Below are 25,176 nucleotides of genomic sequence, written 5' to 3'. Positions count from 1 at the left end.
TAATGTTACAACCAGAGGAGTCACACTTTTCATTGGGATTGGGATCCTCAAATACAGATTTGCACATAAGATGTCCCAATCCCCTGCCCAAAGAAAGCCTCTAATACATCTCTCCCAGCCACGATGAAAGCTCTTGGAGGTCACATCATAAACAGTTGGTGCCTATGAGTAGAAACTGCAATTTACTTCTGGAGATAGTCTGAAGCCTTCTTTTTCTACAAGGTACCACTGAATAGGGTTAGGGAAGAAAAGTTCTACAAGCATTTGAGGAAATGTCGTATGAAAGAGGGAGGGAGCCAACAGAGAGGGTACCAAGTTTCAGAAAAGCTGCCCAATGTTTACGGTGTGGCCCTTGGGAGAATCATCTTCCTTCATCGGAGGTGAATAAATGCATACTTCTATGGTGTCCTAATACAGTAAAGAGATGAGCTAAAGAGAATCGTAATAAGCTGAATAAGCAATTATTTTTTATCTAAAAAATCAAAATTCTTAGTCACCCTATTGTATTTATCATCCACTTGATTTTAATTACGGACAAATAAAATAATTTTAATTTGAAAAAATATAAATACAGTACATACAGTCTGGAATGAGAAGTCCAATTAAATTTGCTAGTGAAGACATAAGCTTTGCAATGTACACATGGCTTTCACATACATGATATTATTGATTCTTGGACAATTCTGTGTTGGGGTCCATCTTTATTTGCCAGTTGGGTTCCACCTACTATTTGCCAATGAAAAAAAATGTGAATCAGAGAGATTAAATGACCGGCCTGCATCACAAAGGTCATCTGTGGCAGATTAGAAGTTTAAATCCATGGCTTCCGACCCTTAAAATTTTGTTCTTACAAGGAATAGAATAAAATGGAGTTTGGTGGGCCTGGGGGGAAGAGGAGGGAAATGTTACATGCCATACCATTCATCCTGTTTTTCTCCACTCCTTTCTGACCACCCTGGTAGGGTCACTACATAAAGGTCTTGCCTAGATTCTAGGCACCTCCCAGGCACCTGTTTATTCTCTCCCACAAAACACAACCGGTCTCCCCACCCCGTGCTTCCTTTGGTTGTGTCACATGAATTAGATGGGAAGTGAGAATCTACACGTCTTGGTGATCCAATCACTGGGAGAACCATTAAGGAAGGAAGAGCACCCCCTTCTTGAGGAAAAACTTGACCTTTTCAAAACTGAGACCCTCCAGACCAATATAATTTCTCGTCATTCCTGTCAGTTTTTCCCCCTGTCTTCAATTTTCCCATTTACCATTTTTAATGTTGCCTGGTGAGGGGGTTTCTGAACGGTGAGGGCAAGTTCCCATGCGGCCTCTTTTTCAGTCAGTGGTTTGAGACTCACACCCCCATGTTTAAGGAATCTTCAGGTGGATAGTTACTTGGGGGTAAAGGAGAAAGGCCTCTCCCACAGCTTATTTCTCCAATTAGAACATATTTGCAACAGAACCTGTGAATCTGGATTAGGTCTTAGGGCCACCATTATCATAGTGGGGCCTCGGTTGTCCAGAGCACGTGCCCACTCCACACCACAGCTCAACCTAGTCCATCCATGTGTCAGATGATGCAGAGCCTGACATAGATACCATTGGTGAGATGGCAAAATTTGGCAATTCGCCAAATGTTTGTGGCCCAGTAAAGCTCTGTATCTTTTCAGTATTATCTCAATCATCTTTTTTAGTTTCATTTTGATTAGATAATATAATGTTACTCATCAATTATTTAGGAGATGGTTGACCAAATGGGCTATATGGCTTTATTCCATTCAATCCTTGTTCAACAAGTATTTATTGAGTGCTTACTATGTGGTAGGCATCATATTTGGCATGGAGAATGCAATCAAAGGTAAAGCTGAAAATCAGACAGAGACCCTGTTCTCAAGTAAACAACTTATCCCACGAAGGATGCATAATTACAACTGGAGAGTCTGCAAAAGGGAAGATGGTCTGTGGCCATGTTAAACAGAGGATCTTTGGTTAACTCCTGAGCTGGGCCAGAGAAGAATTCTCTGAGGTTGAAGAGCCAGGACTGTGTTCTGAATGAACAAAAAGAACTTTCCAGAAGTCAAATAGCAAAGGGTAGGGGCAAAAGAAGTTTTCCATCCAGAGGAAAGAGTCTGTGCAAAGAACTTTTGGAGAGAGGGAATAGGAAGCTTCTTAGAAATGAAGGTCAGGAAGCTGAAACTCAGAGGAGAGCTGGCACAAGCTGGGGCTGGAGAGATGGGCTGGGGATAAACCCCAAAGGGCCTTTGAGGCCATGTTAAATATTTACATCGTGATCACAGGACATATGGAGAACCATTGAAGGCTTTTAAGCAGGCATATATGTGTATGTGAGTGTGTGTGTGTGTGTGTGTGTTTGTGTGTGTGAGAGAGAGAGAGAGAGAGAGAGTGTGTGTGTATGTGAGTTTGTGTGTGAATGATTAAGATTTGTGTTTTGAAAAGGAAACTGGATACAGTGAGGCCTTCACATGGACAAAGAAATAAGCAAGGGGGCTGTTTTGATGAGATACAGTGGTATCTGGAACTAACAGTTAAGATGGTGACTTAAAGCAGGATGTTCAGACAGTGATGGATTGGATGCAGCCATGAAGGAGGGAACAGTGTCAAGGATAATGCCCAGAGTTTTGGTCTATAGGCTCGAAAGGATGGCAGTGTCATTTACTGTGATAGAGACACTGGAAGAAGGGGCAGGTGAGAGGGGGTTTGATGAGGTCAGTCTCTGTCTTTATATTAATGATCGGCTGCATAGAATAGAAAGCCCTCCTGGAATAGCGGAAACAGCTAGGAATGTGTGTGAGTCACAGGACAGGGAGGCCCAAGGCTGTGCAATCTAAGTCTTGTAAAGCAGCTCAACAATTCAGGGATGGTAAGGCTCTTTTCAGCTTTCTGGTCTACCTACCTTGTTGGGTAGTCCTTTACCCTTTTGCTTATTTCTTCATGGGTTCCAGATGGCTGCTGTGACCCTGCCCTCATACCTGCATTCCAAGTAGAAAGTTGCATGGAGGGCTACAAAATGAAGGGGTTTATTCCAACAAAGATTTTTCTTGTTTATTTGGGGGAGAAATCTCTATCCAGGAACTTGGCTTACATCATATTGGCCTGAATTAAGTTTTGTGGCCACTTCTAGCTAAATGGAGTTTTGAAAATCCAGTATTTTAGCTTTCTGGCCTTTACAGGTAGAGGAAGGCCAAGGATTGGGGCCATGTGAATAGCTTTTAGGACTAGCATATGTCTACCATAGTTATGGTAGTGATGTGTCTTCCGAGTAGAGATTTCAAGGAGAGGGTTAGACATACCGGCTCAGAGCTATTCTTCTCTTTTACCTCCTGAGGGAAAAAAGCTGATTTGGTGACAATCTTAAAATATGGCAATTAAGACATATATCCCAAATTTTTCCATCTACTCAAAACAAAAGGAAAGCAGAAAAGCTCTGGACAAGAAATTTGTCAGCCAAAAAGATGATTTCTTAATATTAGCTACAAGATTACTATAGATGGGTGAGTAAAAGGCCTTTAAAATAAGGATTCCCAAATTCTGTGTAGACATCCTTAAAAATGGCAGGGAAGGGGCGCCTGGGTGGCTCAGTCGGTTGAGCGTCCGATTTCAGCTCAGGTCATGATCTCGCAGCTCGTGAGTTCGAGCCCCGCATCGGGCTCCATGCTGACAGCTCAGAGCCTGGAGCCTGTTTCAGATTCTGTGTCTCCCTCTCTCTCTGTCCCAACCCACTCGCATTCTGTCTCTGTCTCTCTCAAAAATAAATAAACATTAAAAAAAATTTAAAAATAATTGGCAGGGAATGGGCTTCCTGATCTTGCATTGGTCAGACAGTCTCTTTGATGGTGCATGAATTCATAGCATTAGCTCTTGATAATGTGGTCACTCTGGACCACCCCACAAATTTTAACACAGCAATTATAAGGATGGTAATAACCTTCTGGCTTCACGGAGCAAATCACATTCTTCCCCATCCACTCTTTCCTCGAGAGGAAATGATGAGGGTAAGGGTAGTGCCATTATATAGGGGATTGTCCTGAAGGGATGACAACTGAGCAGAGACTGAAGGAAACGAGAGATGGTGCCATGAGGACCTGTGGGAACAGCAATTCAGGCAGAGGCAGAAGCAGGCCTAAGCCCCCAAGCTGTGGTGAGTAGGTTGACCCTGCATAGAAAGGGGAGTATCCTGGGAGAGAAATGGAATATTAACATCAGACTGTTTCATTTTAAAAGTTTCAAGTGAACTATGGTACACAGGAAAAGTGTAATATGGGACTTTCTCTTTCCATTGCCACATTTGAGACTTCTTGCCTCTTCATTAAGCTGGCTCCTAGAATTGCATCTGTATCAATCAGGACAATATGGGTGTATAGGTAACAGAAGTCTTAACCAGCATTTATCTTACGTAAATGAAGTGTGGAGATAGGTGGTTCTGAGGTTGGTTTAGCAGCTTGAGAACATTTTTCTCATGGGTATAAGATGACTACAATTACTCTAAGTATCACCCAATGGTGCTTCAAACAGGAAGGAACATGAAGACGAAAGAGAGAGAGAGAGAGAGAGAGAGACGGAGCCTTTTACTTTTTCCAGCTCTGTTTATAGAAAGGAAAAGAACTCAGCACATTCCTGCATGTCTCATGAGCTGGCACTCCGTCAACTATCCTCACCTAAAGATTATCAGCAAATGGGAATGGGATGTTCATGCTTCATCTGCACTGAGCTCAGCTCATCCTCAGGGGCCTAGAAAGTGGCTTAGCTGCCAAACCAAACTGGTTTCTATTGACTATGGAGGAGGAACAGTTGCTGTCAAGTAGGTGACCAGCAGTGTCTCTCCCCCAGGCGTATCCATGAATCCCCTCAAGTTTGATCATAGAAGAGATGTCTATTTTCCTCTCTTTATGCTCTCACTGATGCATTTCCTGACCACATCTAAAGGATGGACTCACTTTGTCCTAATATGGGTTCTTTTCAGAAGCTGACCCCAGGCAAAACATTCAAGTGCAAAAGAGTCTCTTTGGGAACATTGGCAGGGACGTGGAAATTGATCCAGGGATGATGGGAAGGCAGTTAATAAAGGATGAATTAGTAAACCAGTCATCAACGTGAGCAACTGGAGCATAATATTGGGAGGGAAAGTCTGGGAAATAGTAGAAAACACAAGGCTCAGAATTATCCCACTTGAGAGACGAACGAGCTGAGGGATTTACCCTCCAGCAGCCATTGGTCATCGGTTGAGGGCTACTTCTGAGATGTGCTAATTCCCCAGCACCCCCGGCCTGCACGCATGAACTGAGTGGTCTTCTGTGGCTCTGGGAAAACTCTCAAGTCCAGAGAGGCAGGTAATTGCTGGTGGGGGTCATCCAAAACACAAAGAGAAGGGACATGGAAGGGGCACTGGTAGCCTTTGCCAGACATCCTACATTAAATGTTCAGTAGCCACTTCCTTGATAAGCACCAAAATATCTGGTGTAATACTTCTTAGATCTGTAACTTTATCAGCTTCACCAGAAATTGTATGCTCCTCAAAAAATCAGGGTGGGGCAGACTTACAAGATTTTATTGACACAGCATCCTGCACAGTACTATGTAGAACCACTCTCCCACGTGTATGTTGATGGTATCATATTGAGGATATGAATGGCTTCATCCATGCCACAACGTTTTGGCCAGTAGTTACCATCATGACTAGTATATGTATTGGTACAGTTTTTTTGCAGTCTAACAATCGGGCAAATGGCGAAGCCCTCAAGGAGCACAGCTTGTGCACCACAGGATGGACCAAAGAAATGGAGGAAGTGTAGATTGGGTGGATGCCTATTATTTTGATTAGAGTAGTCAGCCCAATGAAAAAATTCAGTACTCCAAGTTATAGAACCGTAATCACATTTAAGGCCTAGAGATTTCGTTCTGTCTCCTTTGAATCCAAGTGAAAAGAGGCATGACAATTTTTTAAAGTCTTTCTATGGAGCATAAGCTGTTTTTATAAATGTGGAATAATTCATTGAGGATATGAGTTATGTGGAAGGGGCATCCTGAGAAAACCTTGCTTTTGATGTAATCTAGTCAAATGGATGATTTTCTTCCTCCTGCTCCCCGTTACCTCCCCTCGTTCATTTTTGCCAAAGTGAGTTTCCATATGTTTCATCTAAATGACTCACATTCAGAGAAATCATTCAAATTATCTGTGGGCACAGATACTTTTCTTTCATTTGTGGCTTGACGGTGGGTGGTTATAAGGAGTGGAAACGATGGTGGGCTCTTCTCCAAACCCCAAATCCTTTGGCTTGCTCTGATTCCCTGGGCTCTCTGCGTCTCCAACTTTATTCTATACCAGAGGGAAATAGCCATTGTAAATTACAAAGATTATTCAATTTCAGTCCACTTTAAGTGCCCTTAAAGGGAGACTGCACTCATGACTTCTCAGGGGATAGGCAATGCATCTTACCATGGATAAAGTGCTGGTTGAGAGGTTTTAAATCACATTTGTAGCTTGGGAGACTAATATTGGAGGCAGTTTTCTTCCTAAAAAGTAATGGCATCTATGTTACTGACTGTAGAGAGCACAAAGGAGTTGGAGGGAGACCAGAGATAACTTGTTTAAATGATGATGGAACCATTCAAAGGGTGTCTTTCAAGGGCCATAAACACCTTCCCAAGTTAATAAAGACTCTCATTGCATTTCACACTTTGAGCCTGAGGGACGCAATTGTTCTCTGGGTCTACCTATGCTAACTTGTACGGGTCAGTCTGAGATATATGCACATCTGAATTCACATGAGGCAATGCATTTGATCTATGCTTGTAAAAGAGATCCTCTTTGTTAACTGAGTTAAATGCTGGGTTTTTGGTTGTTTTTTTTTTTTGTTTTTTTTTTTTTACCCTTCTAATCAAAGGTCATCTTTATGAGTGAACCTTTATAGAGCACTCCCATCTGAATGGTCTAGATATGGAAGGTTTATTCTTGCCCCACCCCTACCACTGTTTTGTTAATGTTTTCAAATGAATGGGTACACTGTCAAGTGTTTTGTGGATTTCATTGCTATTTTTGTTCAGTAATCTCTATGGTCATTTGGAAAAGACTCAGTTCAATTCCACATACCCTGCTGAGCACAGACTTTGTGCCTGACTCTGGAATACTAAGCTGGCCAGCCTGTCTGGAATTCTGCAGAACTGCTAGGCTCTCATATAGACCACCCACAGCTTCTTCCCACTGATATTTGGCTCTGTCGCAAGAGAGAGAGAGAAGGGACAGGGAAGGAAGGAAGGAAGGAAAGAAGGAAGGAAGGAAGGAAGGGAGGGAGGAGAATCAGGGCTCTAAAAATTCCAGATCATTCTGAGCAGAAATCATGTCTGTAATAGGAATGTAGTTGAGGTACAGGCAAACGTCTTGTCTTTTCCTATTGCATCCGTGAACATCCCTCTGTTGGACATATTCCACATTGTGGGCAGTGTGATACACCCAGACTCCCTCAACTTCAGCTCTTTAAATGTTTCTAAAAGTGGTGAATCTGAAGTCCTCTGTGTAGATGAGGCGGCTCCTGTCCAACTCTGGCTGTTCCTTTCTGCTTCAACAACCACGCTGGCTTGGGTGGAAATCTGTGTCTCACTCTCCCTTCCTTCTCATTCACTTCCCTGGCCGGCTGGTTAGGATTCCTACAGCAAGCACCCAGCTACCCTTGTTGGGTTGATTCACTTTATGGGCCCCGGTGTGTAGAAGCTGATGTGTGGCCTGGATGGACATCAGAGGTGGGAAGTAAGTTGGGATCATTGTATTTCCCTAGATGGTCATTATTATTTTGTAATGTATTTATTATTTAGACCTTACCTACTGCCAAAGTATCTTTGAGGCGACTTACAATAAAAGAAAGAAAAATAATTAGGCTCTTACACCACAGATAAAAAAAATGGAAACTTATATAATATATGAAATGATAAACGTCGGCTAATAATAGCTATTATTATCATAGCACTAATTTTAGTAGTGGGTTCCTAGGCAGTTGAAATATGAAATGTAGTGAAGGACTAAACTTTAATTATCTGATGATAAAAGGATACATACTAATTCACCAGGAGGTGAGTTTTCTCCTTCAAGCCCTAACTCTTAATTGAGATTTATTACACGGATCGTGGTATACAAACAGGCAAGGACTGAGGAATGCTTTACTCTCTCTCTCTCTTTTTTATTGAAGTATAATTCACATACAGGGTTATATGGGAACACTTGTAATGGTGATACTTTTTAAGTTGTAGAAATATTTGTTTTAAATTTTTTTAATGTTTATTTATTTTTGAGAGACAGAGAGAGACAGCATGAGTGGGAGAGGGGCAGAGAGAGAGAGAGGGAGACGCAGAATATGAAGCAGGCTCCAGGCTCTGAGCCATCAGCACAGAGCCTGACATGGGGCTCAAACTCACGAGCCGTGAGATCATGACCTGAGCCGAAGTCGGATGAGGGCTCAACCGACTGAGCCACCCAGGTGCCCTTAAGTTGTAGAAATATTCTTAATGTGTCTGTTTCACATAAAATGAAAAAAGGTGATTTGTTCATACAGGAGAATGAGGATACTTTTTAAGCTTTTCAGTTTTCCTTCATCTGAGGTGCATCTCATTCATTCCAGAAACCTGGACATGAGCCCTTTGGCAGGAAGCATGACCATTGGCCCACTTTGTCTTGTGCCAAGGTGATTTATATCCCAGGCTCTTAAAGGTTCACCATGTGCTTTCCCTGCAAGGGTATCTTGCCCTCGTTACCTAGTTGGTGACATGGTGTAGTCCTTCTTTGGGAATTCTTTTTTTTTTCCCCCAAAGGAAGTTTACCTTTCTTTTTTACCCCTTTTTTCTACCCCCCCCCCCTCCCCCGGCTTTTAGAGATAGAGCTAACATTGTGTAAATTCAGGGTGTACAATGTGATGATTTAATGAACTTAAGTATTGTGAAACGATTACCACAATAAGGTTAGTTAACATCTCCATTGCCTTATGTAATTACCTTTTTTTTTTTTTTTTTGATGGGGTGGTGAAATTATTTAAGATCTACTCTCTCAGCAACTTTCAAGCACATAAGACAGTCTTGTTAAGTAGAGTTAGTGTACTGAACTTATTTATCTTCTAACTGGAAGTTTGTACCCTGTGACTGACATCTCCTCTCTCTCGCTCCCCAGCCGTTGGCAGCCGCCCACTCTACTCTCGGTTTCTGTGAGTTTGGCATTTTTAGATTCCACATATAAGTGAGATCATACAGTATTTTTCTCTCTCTGTCTGACTTACCTCACCCAGCATACTGCCCTCGAGTCCATCCATGTTGTTGCAATTGGCAAGAGTTCCTTCCTTTTTAGGGCTGAATGATATTTCTTCGGGTACGTATACCACATTTTCTTTATCCATTCATCTGTTGATGGACACTTAGGTTGTTTCTATGTCTTGGCTACTGGGAACAACTCTGCAATGAGCAAAGCAGTGCGCATATAACTTTGAAGTAGTTATTTCAATTAGGGATTCTTAAAATTCTTTTTAAGGTTTACTTATTTTGAGATAGAGACAGCAAGTGGGAAAGAGGCAGAGAGAGGACCCTAAGCAGGCTACGCATTGCCAAGGCGAGCCCAACGCGGGGCTCGAACTTACAAACCAACTGTGAGATCATGATCTGAGCTGAAGTCAGATGCTTAACCAACGGAGCCACCCAGGAGCCCCTAGAGATTCTTGAAATTGGCTCTCTTGGCTCACCCTCGGAGGTCTCTGGGATAAGAATTGGTGATCCCTTTCGTGGTTATGTCTGTCCCTAAACTCTCTGATTATTACACGGGAAAACTTCAGGCCTGCTTAACATCTTTTGCATTCTGGGAAGAGCACTGTATGCTGTCACCTGAGAGATGCACAGGCCCGGTGCTCCATTCGCTTGGGAGATGAGAGCCAAGCTTTTAGACAGAACCTCGGAACTAGGTATCACTTCATTTCAGCAGTCACTGCCACAACTAATTTGGGCAATTTTTGGTATTTGGCCAGAAATGTTCTTCATCATGAATATTTAGAGTATTTAATTTCTAAAATTCTGCCCGGCGCAGTGACATCACCAATGAGTAATACTGTATGTCCCGACTTCAAAGGCTGACAAATAGTTTCATGAAAGCAGCAAATTGAGTCTGGGTCGGAGCCATTTATGCGGCAGAGAACCCAGCTATCACGTGTCAAATCTCGTTTAAGAACAGAAGGGCACTAAAGCGATAGAACATTTTACCTGGAGAGGTGATACTGTCCCAGTCAGCAGAGAACGCAAGAAGGAAATGATGTCAGGGATAAAAACACATGAAAAACGTTTAATAACCACTCAGAACATATGGAAATTAATGATATTCAGAGCTTGCAGAATAGCAAGATTTTTTCAGCTTAAAATAATCTTCCTGCTGATGCGCAGTTACTGGAGGGTTCCCAAAATGCCACAGAGAAAATTAGATTCAAGCAAGAAAAAAAAAAAAAGCAGATCTCTGAGAATCAGAGAACAGGGTAGAAATGAAGTAGAAGGTATTCGTGACAAACGAAGAGCCCGTGATGGGGAAAGAGCACCAGACTGGGGCTCTGTTCCTGCCCCAGTTTTCTCCTTAGCCATCCTCACTGGTCTTAGACAAGATTCTTGCCCTTTCCTTCTTTGTGAGGGGGGTTTTATTTTATTGTGTTTTAAGATACTTGACATCCTAAAAATTGTACAATTTAGACCCAGTGGGCACAATGACTTCTGTCGGAAGAATCCGTACTGAAGTGGTTAGAGTTCCACACAGACCACATGAGCGTTAGAAAATCTAGTAAGAATTCACAGCAGGAGGCACTGCTCAACTTCCAGCTACCACTCTACCGTGCTGCCTCAACAACAGAGCATCTCATGGGGGAAAAACTGGACGAAGCAAAAGGCCAGCTGACTGACCGGAAGCCTATATTTAACCACAGTACTCATTCATTCTCACCTATTTCTGCTTGAAATGGGGGTTAAATTGAGTACAAGGGTTTAGTGAAACCCCAAATCCCAGGAGGGAGATTTCTCCAGTGACTGGAGAGTTTTCCAGCTTATTTAAAAAAAAAAAAAAAAAAAAAAGAAAGATGTCCTCGAGGTCTGGGTGAATGCACTCAACAGTGACATATCTGATTCTCTCACACACATTTGCTATAATTGAATCAGAGCTTCAAAATCCTTGAACTCTTGTCTTCCATTTAACCCCAAGACCTTACTGGCGAGCAGGATGCCTTCTAGAGAGCGGACAAAACCAGAAAGCTTTTAGCTGACTCTGGATTCCAGAATGACAGACCTTCAAAGAGGTCTGAGGCCTACAAAAATCCCAGGGGTGTTGGAAGGTCACCAGTCGATTTTTGAATTATTAACACCCATTTAACAATTAAAGAAAGCCATATTGATAGGCTATCAAGGCAATTAATTATTTAGTTGTACAAAGTAAAGAATGGAAAAAAAGATGAAGTATAATGGGTGTGAATCTTAGGCTCCAAAGGCATGTGCAAAATAAATGCCTGTCATAAATCTTGACTTATTTGAAGTCATATCACACCTGACTCCAAGCCCTCATTCCACTGGTCTCATACAAAATTCAATTTCAGGGGTTATTATTCTTTTCCCAACCTTTTCCAGGACCATGCAAATGTCCTTATGGAGAAAAAGCCGGTCTTACATGAAACTGATGCTCCAATGTCTCTCTGATGCTTGGAGTCTAAGCCTATGCAAATGTGTCTGGCTTCCAGGCTTCTTGCTAGCTCTGAGGTATGCTTGGGACAGGAAAAGTTTTCCTAAGGGTTTCTGAGGTAGAACCCTCCCCTCAATTGCCTCTCAATGAACTTAAGGAAGCCAGCTGTGGGTGGAAACCCAGCGGCCGTCCACCACATTGGCCAACTCAGGGCCACCTCATTTCTTCTTTCTGCCTTTCTTTTCCTGCAAAAGCAAAACTTGTCTCCAGTTGCCTTTGGAATGCCTGAGACCATTCCCTCTGAACTGCCTGCCTCAATCTCATCAAGGACTCAGGCTTTCATAAAAGAATGAAAGAGCTGTCTTCCAGAAGCTTCCTTCATTTCTCCTGCCCATCTATATAAATTTCACTCCATTCTGGAAGCACAAAAGCCCAGCTACCTGCATGGAAGTGGAGGCAGGAGACGGATGTGAATGAAAACATACCCCCCCCCCCCCCCCCCCCCCAGTAAATGCTTGGGTTCCTTTAGCTCAGATGTCCAGGGTTCTTTTCTAATTAAATGGAACACAAAGCTGGCTGGGTAGGTGAAATTTCCCCAGTCTTTTCAAGGTCTGAGTATGAGATCCCATGTGGAAGGCAGCATTTTTGCCTTTTGGGATGAAGAGCAATTAAAATTCATATGTACAATGTAATAATGAGAAGGAAGACTCTGGTTTCAACTCCTCTTTGGAAGGAGGACTTTTCATGAGAGAGTTTGTAAATAGCACCCAGGACGAATTGCTGCAGAATGCTGGGAGTGCCATGGTGGCCATTTGGGAGGCGACCAAGGGCTCCCTGGCTATTGCATAACCAAAGGGCAGGAGGAAAGGATCTGATGCCCATGTCGTTACGACAGTTGAGGTACTAGGAAAACTGCTAAACTCCATCCCCAAGCTGGGAATGACCTTTCTTTTCATCCTTCTAAATTCCCTCTGACTTTGAAGGTAGGTTTTTGCTGTTGTTGTTGTTTTGTTTTGTTTTATTTTTGAACCCTTACCAAAATAGCAATGAAATATTTCTTGCACTTCTTTAAGGTTTGCCTTCCTTGCTGGCTCCATGAGGGCAATAGCCAATACCTGATTTGTTCATCTCCATATTTCTGGCACCTAGCACAGAACCTGATGCATAATAGGTGCTCAATAAACAGCTGGGTTGAATGAGGGATCCAGGTAGAGTGCATTTTTTATTCTGAAGACGTGTCCCCAGCCACATAACCCAGAGAGCACCCTCTTTCTTCCTTTGAGTACCCAGAGCACTAATTATGTGTACCACACAGTTGTCACAGCATAAAATGCTTGTATCGCTCACTTACCCAGCACGGGGACTCTGCAAGCCTCCACGGGCAGTTTGTAAGGTTCTAGGGAGTAGAGATGATAACTCATGCTCTTCTTGATTCTCTCTGGTAGTAGCACTGAGCTTTGATCTTAGTGCAAACCTGGTATTTAGTATTTAGTATTTATTGAGAATTGTTTTGTTAAGAAATAAATGTTTGATACTCAGCCTTTTCCTGTAAATGATGCTGTTTATGTAATGGAAATCTTTTTGCTGGAAACTAGTGATAGACTGTGTACAAAATAATGCATGCGTTTCTGGGAAAAGTGCTTTTTGTAAAACTGCATTAAACATAACCGGGTTTATGAAGAAATTAAGATTAGGGGTCGGCCACTCAAAACCCGTGCAGACCCTAAGCACAGACCTTATGAACATAAGAATTGCCACCTTGAGAGAGAACTTAGAAGGGGGTGGTGGTGGCTGGAGAAGGCTTTAGGAAATACTAAAATGTGCAAAACCAATAGAGGGCAGAAGCCAGCCTGGGGGCACGGAGATAGAAAAGAGACCTGTGTGTACCTGCCACCAGCAAAGAGAGCTAAAGGCTGGTGGTGGGTGTGGGGGAATCCTTACAGCAGGAACTTATTTTAAATTTTCTTAAAATTGAGCTAAAAGAGCTCCAGTTTATGCGGCAGCCAAACCTAGCACTTTTCACTTGCTGATGGAGGTTCTTTCTTTTATGTTTATTTATTTTTGAGAGAGAGAGAGAGAGAGAGAGAGAGAGAGAGAGAGAGAGCAGGTGCACAGGTGGGGGAGGGGGAGAGACAGAGAGAGAGGAAGACAGAGGATCTCAAGCAGGGAGAGAGCTCAGTGCAGGGCCTGAAGTCATTGGCTGCGACATCATGACCTGAGCCAAAGCCAATGCTTAACCAACTGAGCCACCCAGGTGCCCCCGGAACTTCCTTCTGTTTGGTCCCCCTTGCCTAAGTAAATTCATCAATGAGCCACCAGAATGTGCTCACTACACAGATACCATTCCCTCATTTGACACCCACGTGTGAGCTCCATGTCACATGTGTGGTAGCAGGATAGCTGTACTTGCCTCTGGACTGTACAGAATCTGCTCATCTTACAATGTTCTAGAATGTAGTTCCACAGAATTATTGGTTTAAATGTTTTATTTTCACACTCTGTATTAAAAACAGAAACAATGACAATAGCAACAATAACCATACCTTTCATACCTACAGCCACTATGAGAAGCCTTTCATGGCCCAGAATGTGGTCCATCTTGGCGAATGTTCCATGTGAGCTTGAGAAGAATGCGTGCGTTCTGCTGTTGCTGGATGACGTAGTCAGTGGATGTCCATTATGTCCAGGTGACTGATGGCATTGTTGAGTTCGACAGTGTCCCTCCTGATTTTCTGCTCCTTGGATCTGCCCATTTCTTCTTCTTCTTCTTCTTCTTCTTCTTCTTCTTCTTCTAACGTTTATTCATTATTGAGAGACAGAGAGAGACAGAGCATGAGCATGGGAGGGGCAGAGAGAGGGGGAGACATAGAATCCGAAGCAGACTCCAGGCTCTGAGCTGTCAGTGCAGAGCCCAACGTGGGGCTAGAACTCACCAACCATGAGATCATGACCTGACCGAAGTCAGACGCTTAGCCAACTGAGTCACCCAGGCGCCCCAGATCTGCGCATTTCTGAGAGAGGGGTGTTAGAGTCTCCAACTACAATAGTGGATTCATCTATTTCTCTTTGCAGTTCTATCAGTTTTTGCCTCATGTAGTTTGATGCTCTGTTTATTAGGCACATACTCATTAAGGATTGTAATGTCTTCTTGAAGAATGGGTCCATTTATTATGCAATGCATCTCTTTAGCTCTGATAATTTTCCTTGCAATGAAATCTGCTCTGTTTGGAATTAATGCAGTTACTTCAGCCTTTTTGTGGATCATTATTAGTATGGTATATCTTTATCCATCCGTTACTGTTAATCTGTATGTGTCTTTATACAAGTGGATGTCTTGTAGACAACAAATACTTGGGTCTTGTTTTTTGATCTACGTCGACAAGCTCTTTTAATTGGTGCCTACAGAGCAATGACATTCAAAGTAATTATTGATATAGTCAGATTAATATCTACCATATTTGTTACTGCTTTTTATTTTTTGCCCTTGTTCTTTGTTCCTGTTTTTGTCTTCTACACTTCTTCCGCCTTTTGTGGTTTTAACTGAGGATTTTACGATTCAATTTTCTCTCCTTTCTTAGCATATCAGTTACACTCTTTAAAAAAACTCTTTTTAGTGTTTCTTTAGAATATCTTCTCTTGTTGGGGCTCCTGGGTGGCTCAGTTGGTTAAGCGTCTGACTTTGGCTCAGGTCATGATCTCGTGGTTTGTGAGTTCGAGCCCCACATCGGGCTCTGTGCTGACAGCTCCGAGCCTGGAGCCTGCTTTGGATTCTGTGTCTCCTTCTCTCTCTGCCCCTTCCCTACTCACGCTCTGTCTCTCACTCTCTCTCTCTGTCTCTCAAAAATACATAAATATTAAAAAAATTAAAAAAAGAATATATTCTCTTGTTATGATATACATAACATGTACAACTAATCTGAGCCCACTTTCAAATAACACTGTACCACTAGAGTTATGATATAAGCATATGCAATTGAATACATTGTTGCTATTATTATTTTGAACAAACTGTTATCTGTTAGATCAATTAAGAGCAAACAAAGTAAGGGGCACCTGGGTGATTCAGTGGTTAAGCATCTGACTCTTGATCTCAGCTCAGGTGTTGATCTCAGGGTTGTGAGTTCAAGCTCTGTGTTGGGCTCCACGCTGGGTGGAGCCTACTTTAAAAAAAAAAAAAAGAGTAAGAAAAATAAAAGTTTTTATCTTACCTTTACTTGTTCATTCTTCAGTACTCTTCGTTTTCTTTAGGTAAACTTGAGTTCTGATGTGTATTAGTTCCCTTTTCTCAAAAGAACCTCTTTTAACATTTCTTGCAAGGCAGGTCTACTGGCTACAATTCCCTAAGTTTTTGTTTGCCTGAGGTCTTTATTTCTCCTTCACTTTTGAAGAATCATTTTGCACAATATAGAACTCAAGGTAAATACTAGACTCTGCTCTCTTGTTTCTGAGGAGAAGTCAGATGCAATTTTTCTTGCATGCAATGTTTCTTGCATCGTTTCTGAGGAGAAGTCAGATGCAATTCTTACCTTTGTTCCCATGGAGGTAATGTGATTTTTTTGTTGGCTTGTTTCTGTTTCTTTCAGAATTTTTTTCTTTACATTTATTTCTCTGTAGTTTGAATATGGTGTACCTAGGTATAGTGTTTTTGTTTTGTTTGGATTTGGCTTTTGCATTTATCATGCTTCCTGGATTTGTGGTTTTATTTCTGATACTAATTTTGGAGAAATCCTCAGTCATTATTGCTTTAAATATTTCTATTTTTTAAAGTTTACCGGTTTATTTTGAGAGAGAGAGCGTGAGAGAGCAGGGGAGGGGCACAGAGAGCGAGAGACAGAATCCCAAGCATGCTCTGTGCTGTGATGATGTGGGGCTTGAACCCACGAACCGTGAGATCATGAGCTGAGCCAAGATCGAGTCAGATGCTTAACCAACGGAGCTACCCAGGCACCCCCTGCTTCAAATGTTTCTAGTAGTTCTTTTATTCCTTTGTCTTTTTCTTCTCCTTTCCATTATGTGTATTTTGCACCTTTTGTAATTGTCTCACATTTTCGGATATTCTCTTCTCTGCCTTCCCCCCAGCCAGGTTTTGTTCTTTTTGTTTTTCAGTTTTGGAGGATTCTATTGATATATCCTAAAGCTCAGAGATTCTTTCCTTAACTGTGTCCAGTTCACTACTAAGCCCATCAAAAGAATTCTCCATTTTCGTTTTAGTGTTTTAATCTCTAGAATTTCTTTTTGGTTCTTTCTGAGGATTCCCATCTCTCTGCTTTCATAGCCCATCTATTCTTGCATGCTGTCTACTTTCTCTATTACAGTCCTTAGCATATTAATCCTCGTTGTTCTAGATGTGGCCAGGTAATTCCAACATCCCTGCCTTGCCTGGTTCTGATGCTCGTTCTGTTTTTTCAGATTATGTCCTTTATCTTTTGATATGCCTCATCATTTTTTCTTGGTACCCAGACATGCTTCCCTGGGTCAAAGAAACCGTCATAAACAGGCTTTTAGTAATGTGGTGGTGAGGTGTGGGGGGAGGGGAAGCATTTTGTACTCCTATGGTTAAATCTTAGTCTTTCAGTGAACTCATGCCTCTGGGCTTTGAACCTCACAAGTGCTTCTCAGTTTTTGCTACACTTTAGGTGGACAGGATGGATGGAGCGGGCTGGCGTTGGGTGTTTTTCTTCCCCCAGTTCAGTTAGGCTCTCGCAAGACCCCAGCAGGGGAAGCTCTGGTTAAATAGTTTCTCTTGAAGGCGGACCTTGTCAGGAAGATCCTCTCCCCCTTTTGAGAGGATCCCACTGGCTCCCCTGGAGACTTCAGCCATGAGGCTCTGCTCTAGTAAGCTGTGATCCTCTGTTCTCACCTGTCAGTGCCTCCAGTTTTGGGGGACAGCGGGTGGCCCGGTGACCTCATTTCTTTCACAGATCTAAGAAGAGTTGTTGATTTTTTAGTTGGTTTCGTTTTTTACTTGTTAGGGTAGCAAGGCAACTTCCACACTTTTTGCATGCAGAAGCAGAAACCAGACCTGCCTAGTAAGTGCTCTACAGATTTTCTCTATTTAATATTCAAAGCCACCCTGCAATGAATATTTGTGCTTTTCTTACTGATGAGTATACTTCACCTTGGAGCTCCCGGTGGTCTCCCCAGGGGTCAGTGGCGGTGCCTGGATGAGACCACTGGTCCTCAAGCCAAGCTGGGCAGTGAGGAAGGTCTGGGAAAGCACCCTGTGAGCTCTGCCCTTTTCCCTTTTCTGGCCTCAGTGAGGTCACACCAACTTTCAACAGGAAGGGTAGCTTCGTTTCTTTCTGTTTATCATTCATAGGTGATTGATTAGCACAGTAGCTTGCTTAACAGGCAATCAGTAAGAGTCCTTGTAGGTCCTTTGCCTCCAAGCTGCCGTTTCTCTCTTGAAGCATCTCCATGCCTTATTTTCTAGTCAGTCAACTCTGTTGAGGATTTTCAAGAACATTTCTTCCTTTATTTATTCTGGAAATACTCTATCAGTCTTTTCCCCAAGCACTTCTGAGCTCATCAGGGGCTGACGAAAATTAAACTTCTTGAAGGCAGAAGTTAATTAAGTTTCTCCTCTAATGCCACAAATTTAATTGAAGATTTTAGACAATGACTTACAGTTTTCCTTTTAGGTCTACCTACAACGTCTATAGGAACATGGCTTGTTTTTAGTTAGATTATCACATGATGCCAACCACTTCGAACACTTTAATGGGAAAACACTGTAGATTAATATGTTTAAGATTGTCAGCTATGCTGGTATTTACTGAAAGGTATATTGATAGAATAAATGTGTTCAGTCAATAGCATCAACCCGAAGTATGAAATAGCAATTTATAAAAACCTAATGGCATCATTATGTACCAATTCATCAGGTGTTGGAGCAGGGCTTTTGAGAAAAGAGCTCTCGAAATTACTTAAAGTCAGTTTATGCCAATAAACGACCACAAAATGCAGTGGAGAAAGACAAGGTCGAGTTCAAGTGTCACTCCATTACTTCCCAAATCCTAAGCATGCGAAGAGATACTGTTAGTTTCTCACACCATAAAAAAAGGGAAATTGGGGACACAGCAGAGATGAGCAATGTGACCTTAGTAAAATAATGAAGTATGAGGCCAGGAACACAAGTGTAGTGTGGCTTCCTGACTGGGCACTAGTACATGAACAAGCCAGTGAAACCCACTGAAATCCTGCTGTGCACACTGGGAATCAGTCTCTCACTCTGTCCCCTGAGCTCCAACAAAGATGCTAATGCAAGATATGTTGTCGGTTTAAACTTGAAGCTGTAACCTTTCCCTGTGTCTTACTGTAAAATAGTTCTTACGGACAAAGAGAAGCTCGTAAGTAACCCTTCAGAACCTCACTCTTTCATCCATTCTTTTCCTGCTCAAATTTGACTCCTATGCTCTTTCTTTCCGTAGGTCTGTTTGGTATCTATGATGGCAAGCAGAGCATATTGCCCTCTGGGCTATCATGTTGGAATTGAGATGTATATTGCACTAGAGGCAGGAAGATAAAATCTATTTTATGGTGGCAATATGGTGCCCTTTTGGTCTGGCTGTTGGGACAAATCAGGGCATGCACATGCGGCTCTATTTCTGAAAGACACCTTAAATTAGTTATATGGGTTGATAAATTGTTATTTAACTTACAACATGAACCAACCACTATCAATTTTTATGGCTAAGTGACATGCTCTGGAGTGACATATGTCTCAAGTCTGAAAAACTGGACGTCATTAACTGGCATCTTGAAGACCGTAAAGATGTTTTCTCAGACCCAAGAGAGCCTTAATGCAGCAGAAGATGCAACTTTACTCCGCTCTCCTCAATATTTGGCGCGGCAAAGCAAAATGACACACATAATTCATGAAGCACTGTAAGAATTCCCACTTTATCATTTATTCTTTTTATTTTTTGAGAAGGGCACATTTCAAGGCAGTTTTCTCTGGGACTGAAAAAGTGGGTCAGTACACCATTTTTCCTTAATAATTGAGTAAAATGTTAGGATTTTTTCCATTTGTTGTCCTGAGACACAACACAGTATCATGGTTAAGAACACGGATTCCGGGGTCAGCCAACTCGGGTTCAAATTCCAGCTCCATCAATAACTAGCTGTGCAACTTTGGGCAAGTTACTTTACTTCTCTGTGTCTCAGGTTCAATGAGTTTGTATATATTTAAACTATATATGGGGGCGCCTGGGTGGCTCTGTCAGTTGAGCATCTGACTCTTGATTTCAGCTCAGGTCATGATGGAGGGTTGTGGTATCAAGCCCTGTGTTGGGCTCTGTGATGAGCATGGAGGCTGCTTAAGATTCTCTCTCCCTCCCTCTGCCCCTCCCCCCACTCACGCTTTCTCTCTCTCAAATAAAAAAATTAATAAACTCTAGATGTATGTACATATATATTATGCAGAAATATATTTATATATAAATGTGTTTATATATAAATATGTATTTTTAGAACAAGAGCTGGCAAATGTTAAATGCTGTGTGTTTGCTATATATTTCAGAAGCAGAAGTAAAGTTTTATGAATTTACTGACTTTGACTCATTGTAAACAAGCTTGTGAACAACATTAACGATCATAAATTAAACACAGATGCCTCCTTACCTGGAAGCTAAATGAGCTGTGGAGATACAATTTCATCAATGTCCTATTAGGTTGGCAATTCGCTTCTGGATCCCTTGAAGAGATTTGTTCATTTCTGATGTATTTATCTTGAGAGGAGTTAAATCTTTTCTAAATGTGGATTCATTAAAGTTAATTATAAAGTTATTAAAACTGCTATAATTAACAAGTTTATCTTTCTCTGTTTCAATTGCTACTCCTATTTCTTCCCCCACTTCAGGAAATTAACAGATGTTAATTTCATTGTGTTTCCCTAATGTTGCTTAACTTTGCAAACCAAGAATCACTGAACACAAACCAACAAAAAGCACCACCGCAAGACAAAAACAAACAAAAGTTCTTTTCTCTTAGTGCTTTCCATTCACACATCTCTGTATTTTTTGCCCTCTCACTGCAGTTCCCTTGGTGTGTCAAATGCCTTGCACATTGCAGATGTTGACCAAGCAGCCACTACAAATGTTTCCCATGAGCCTTCTAATTTAGCTCTCAAGCTATGAGATTACCTGAGGAAAAGAAAAATGGGATTTGATTTCCCCAAGAAGCCACAGTTCCTGGAGCATATGGTAAGACGCAAAATAAACAACCAAACAGCGACCGAAGAGGCAAAGGAATGTTGAGGAATGTTAGTTAAGTTTCTTGTTTCATCTAAAGACAACACACAAAGCCAGTGCTTTCAGTGCCATAGGTATTTTGGATGGCCTGAAATCCTATAAAAATGAGTGATAAATATATTAAAAATAGCTTTTAAGCGTATTCCCCAACATATGTCCATACCAGTTTATGAGGTAGTGGTAAACTGGTGGACTTCACACAAGATGACCAGCCAAGATGGACATTTGTAATCTCGTCACTTGAAGGGGGTTGGAGGGAAGGAGCGATATTAAGTGTGGGAAGAGGAAGGGGAGCCAAAGCTGTCTGGCTCTATTGAAATTTACCACTTGGAAAAGAGTAAGTAAATTTGTTCTGTGTTAAAGAGCATCATTAGCATACAGGTGGAAGTTATATGGCAAATTACATTTCAACTCCCTAGAAGAAAGAACCAAGTAACAATTAGAAATATCCAGGAGGTGGATTGAGTTGCTTTAAGAGGTTAAATTCAAGCTTTTGTCAAATTAGCTTCTCTGACGGCACAATTTAATTGTTTATCAGGGATTCTATAGAAGATCCTGCTGAATGGAAGATAGATGTTGCTAACATCTCAAGTTCCTTGCAACTGTAACATTCTGTGAATTTTAAAAAAATTACAGTGAAAACAAATCAAGATTTTGTGTCAAGAACAAATGATTGCAGCTCAAGTTGCACGGAGAAAAAGAACGTGGGGCACCTGGGTGGCTCAGTCGGTTGAGCATCCAACTTCGGCTTAGGTCATAATCTAGAGGTTCGTAGGTTTGAGCCTCACATTGGGCTCTGTGCTGACGGCTCAGAGCCTGGAGCTTGCTTCAGATCCTGTATCTCCCTCTCTGTCTTTCTGCCCCGCTCCCACCTGCACCCTCTCTCTCAAAATAAATAAATAAACTTAAAAAAAAAAAAGGAATGTGTGTGGCTGTCCAAAGTCAAAGAGAAAGGAAAGAATGAGTGTAGACTTCCTCTCTGAGCAATTATGAGGCACCCATTACATGTACAGACTATGTAATTACATTACATGTATGGACTATGCTGGACTATGTACAAAACGTCTAGCAGTGGGCAGGGGTCATGCTTCTGGGGTGACGCAGCATTTGAATTCCCTCCCTGTGTTTTAGGGAATTCCTTCACTTTACAAGCCTTGGAAGAGGTGGATCCCACTTTGGTTTGCAGAAACTATTTTACGTTTCTAAGACTTACCTGCAGCAAAGTCATGGGGATGCAGTCCAGGATCCACAAATTAGTGGCGTCTATTGGAGATTTGTAAGAGTTGTGAAGATTCTCCTTCAGGGGAGTGAGGGTTATTTTGGAAATTTTATGATGTTTATTTTTGACAGAGCGACAGAGACAGAGACAGAATCCGAAGCAGGTTCCAGGCTCTGAGCTGCCAGCGCAGAGCCCGATATGGGGCTTGAACTCATGAGCCCTGAGATCATGAGCTGAGACAAAGTAGGACACTCAACGAACTGAGTCACCGAGCCACCCCTGGGGAGTGATGGTTTTGAGAAGAGTTCCTGGAGCAGCAGAAGCTGTGGTCTCAGGGTAGCATCACAGGCTGGAGAGGTTTATGGTTCACAAGTAGTACCTATTGCTTGATGACCTTGGCCAGGAGCATCCTTGCTAGAGATTCTGCAACATTTCAGGCATTGTTCCTGATTGCATACCCTAAACCTGTTCTCCTGTCTTTAAATGTTTATTTAATTTTGAGTGAGAAAGAGAGAGAGAGAAGAGAGAGAGGGAGACAGAAGCTGAGGCAAGCTCCAAGCTTCAAGCTGTCAGTGCAGAGCCTGACGCAGGGCTCGAACCCACCAACCACGAGATCATGACCTGAGTCGAAGTCGGACTCTTAACCGACTGAGCCACCCAGGCGCCCCATAGATGCGCAAGATCTTTTAATAATTTTCTTTTGTACCTGTGTGAGTCAGGGTTGATGCTTTGCTTTTCATAGGAGAAGCCTCAATGATACCTAAGTTGGTACCAGGAATGGTTGCAAGCCCTTCACTTTGAAGGAAGTAGAGGAAGATAGTGAAAATCCAACCATGCGGCAAGGCCTGGGCCCTTGTAGCTAAGGACACATTGTTGCAAAACAGTCATGAGACAGTTGTGAAGCAAGTAATATCTGGGAAAGCACTGAAAGACTTCCTCGAGTTATACATTTCCTGATGTCTGAGAATTGGTATAGGAGTGCATTCTCAGGTAGCCAGATAAAGGAAGAAAGAAGATAATATTAAATAAAGTTAAACCTATTACTACAGGTATCCTTAGCAAATATTCTGTATTTCTTGTCCTAACTCAGTGGTAGAGAGTGGTTCCAATTGTTTGCTTATTGTAGGGTCTGAAATCTGGATTCAATGGTGGCCATCCTAAATGAAACTGAGATGTCAAGATTCCCATGGTTTTATATAGATGAAGAAATCCCAGTTCCTTGAAGATGAGAATGTTGGAGGGGATTTATCACCTTTAATTTGGATACATTCACTATATCCTATTGATAAATATAGTGGAAAAGAAGCATCGACACTTTTGTAAAATCCTACAGTGTCCATTCTCTTTAGGCTGAGGATTTTGTGTACGATGTTAACGTGTTTTCTGTTTTGAGTGTGGAAATCAGAGGGTGGTTATGTAGTTACTACGCTAGATGACAGAAGTGGAATCTGAACCAGAATAATCTGATCCACAGGAATCTTCAATGATGGTCAGTTAATCACAGAGCAGTAAGATAGAAATGATGGGCAGCCCATTAAAATATAATTTGATTCATAGGACTGATAAAACAGTAAAGTTGGTTAATAGAGGCCTGATTTGAGCTACCAGAATAGAGACATGGCCCTGTTTTGTGCCTGGGTCTTAATTTATAAAGCTGAGTAATGACACAGACAAATCAATGGTATTTGAAAGAATTTTACTACTTATATTTCCTGAGAGAAAGGGGCATGCCACACAGGACCACAGGGGAAGCAGGAGATTTTTAGTCTGGAGGTAGAAGCAGGAGTAATGGAAATCCTAAGCTATGACCCTTAATGGGGTTATGGTGGGAAAGGCAGGGCAGTGTAAACGGTTTAGGATTGGCCAGTTTGAATAATGCTGGTTGACTCTGGGCCATAGAGGTGGCCTCTAGTTGTCTGGTAACTGGCCCTGGAGTGATTTAGGGCTAGAGAAATACTAGTTTGATGTGACAGATTTAGATAAAGAGATAAGAGGAATAAACAGACAAATAGACTCACGATTGGTTGTTTGCATAAGAAGCCAACCACTGTGCTTCTGGCTGAATACTTTGCTATTTCTAACAATTGGTTAGCCCTGGGAAGGGCAGTCTCTTCCTGCCAGTGAGATTTTTGAGATCTCAAAACATTATAAGATACAGAAAATAAAAAGCGTGGTTAATCCAAGACCCCCATCCAATCTTCAGGTTTGAGTCTGTCTGTATACTAATATAGAGATTGTTGAATAAAGACAGATCAGGTACCCTAGAGGCTAAGGACCTGTTACAAGTTAGTATTGTGATTCTTCCTCTTAGATTTCACTGAAGGACCAGCAGGCATTCATTGGGATAAATGGATTATGGAAAGGAAACTACCCAAACATCTTGGGGGTTATTGGACATAAAGTCCAATAGGTTAATAAAGTCAACACTAATTACTGGAGACCTACAAAACCATTGTCAGAATAGGGCTTATAGGGGGATGGAAAATACACAGAATTTCTACCCTAGGTCTTCTCTACTGTAGGCTCATTGGAGACCTTAAATACATTTCGTGGTTATGTCCCATTATGAGAATGTATCTGTAATACACACATCACTTGGCAGAATCCATATAATGGCCTTTTGCCTTAGAGTACTGACTAATGTGGTAGGAAGAGGCCAATGGAAGTCCTTCTACCTTTCTCTCCCTGCCAAAATAGCAAACCAAGAGCAACGCCCCACTGCTGGGGGAAGTCCCAAAGTGAAAGGTCACCATCGAAACTCTGAAAGATGCGGGGATGGTGATCGTATGACATACTCATCTAACTCACTGGTTGGGCTTATGCTGAAGCTGGTTTGCTTATAACAGAAGACTCTATACTCGCAGCTTTTCTGCTCCAATTGTGCTCTCTCATCTAATACAATCGATCAATACATCTTCTAATAAAAGTATGCAACTATTAACACAGTGGACTCCTTTTTTTTCTCTAGGCATAGGCAAACTTTTCAAAAAAGGACTATATTGTCTATATTTTAGGTGTGTGG

At 41.9% G+C, this 25,176-nt stretch overlaps 1 long non-coding RNA gene across 1 annotated transcript in view; it reads left to right on the top strand.

Moving 5' to 3' along the window:
• Positions 1-7,512: 7,512 nt before the first annotated feature.
• The window catches only part of LOC132663891 (uncharacterized), a 32,899-nt gene continuing 15,235 nt past the window's right edge, over positions 7,513-25,176 (top strand). Inside the window, exons 1-2 of the long non-coding RNA XR_009603310.3 lie at positions 7,513-7,757; positions 20,722-20,887. This is a non-coding gene — a long non-coding RNA (uncharacterized LOC132663891). The remainder of the gene's footprint in view (positions 7,758-20,721; positions 20,888-25,176) is intronic.

The sequence above is a fragment of the Panthera onca genome, chromosome D4 (genome assembly GCF_046562875.1).
Source record: "Panthera onca isolate mPanOnc1 chromosome D4, mPanOnc1 haplotype 2, whole genome shotgun sequence".
Classification (NCBI taxonomy): Eukaryota; Metazoa; Chordata; class Mammalia; order Carnivora; family Felidae; genus Panthera; species Panthera onca.
The sequence above is the reverse complement of the archived record's forward strand: the minus strand, read 5'-3'. Positions and strand labels throughout refer to the sequence as shown.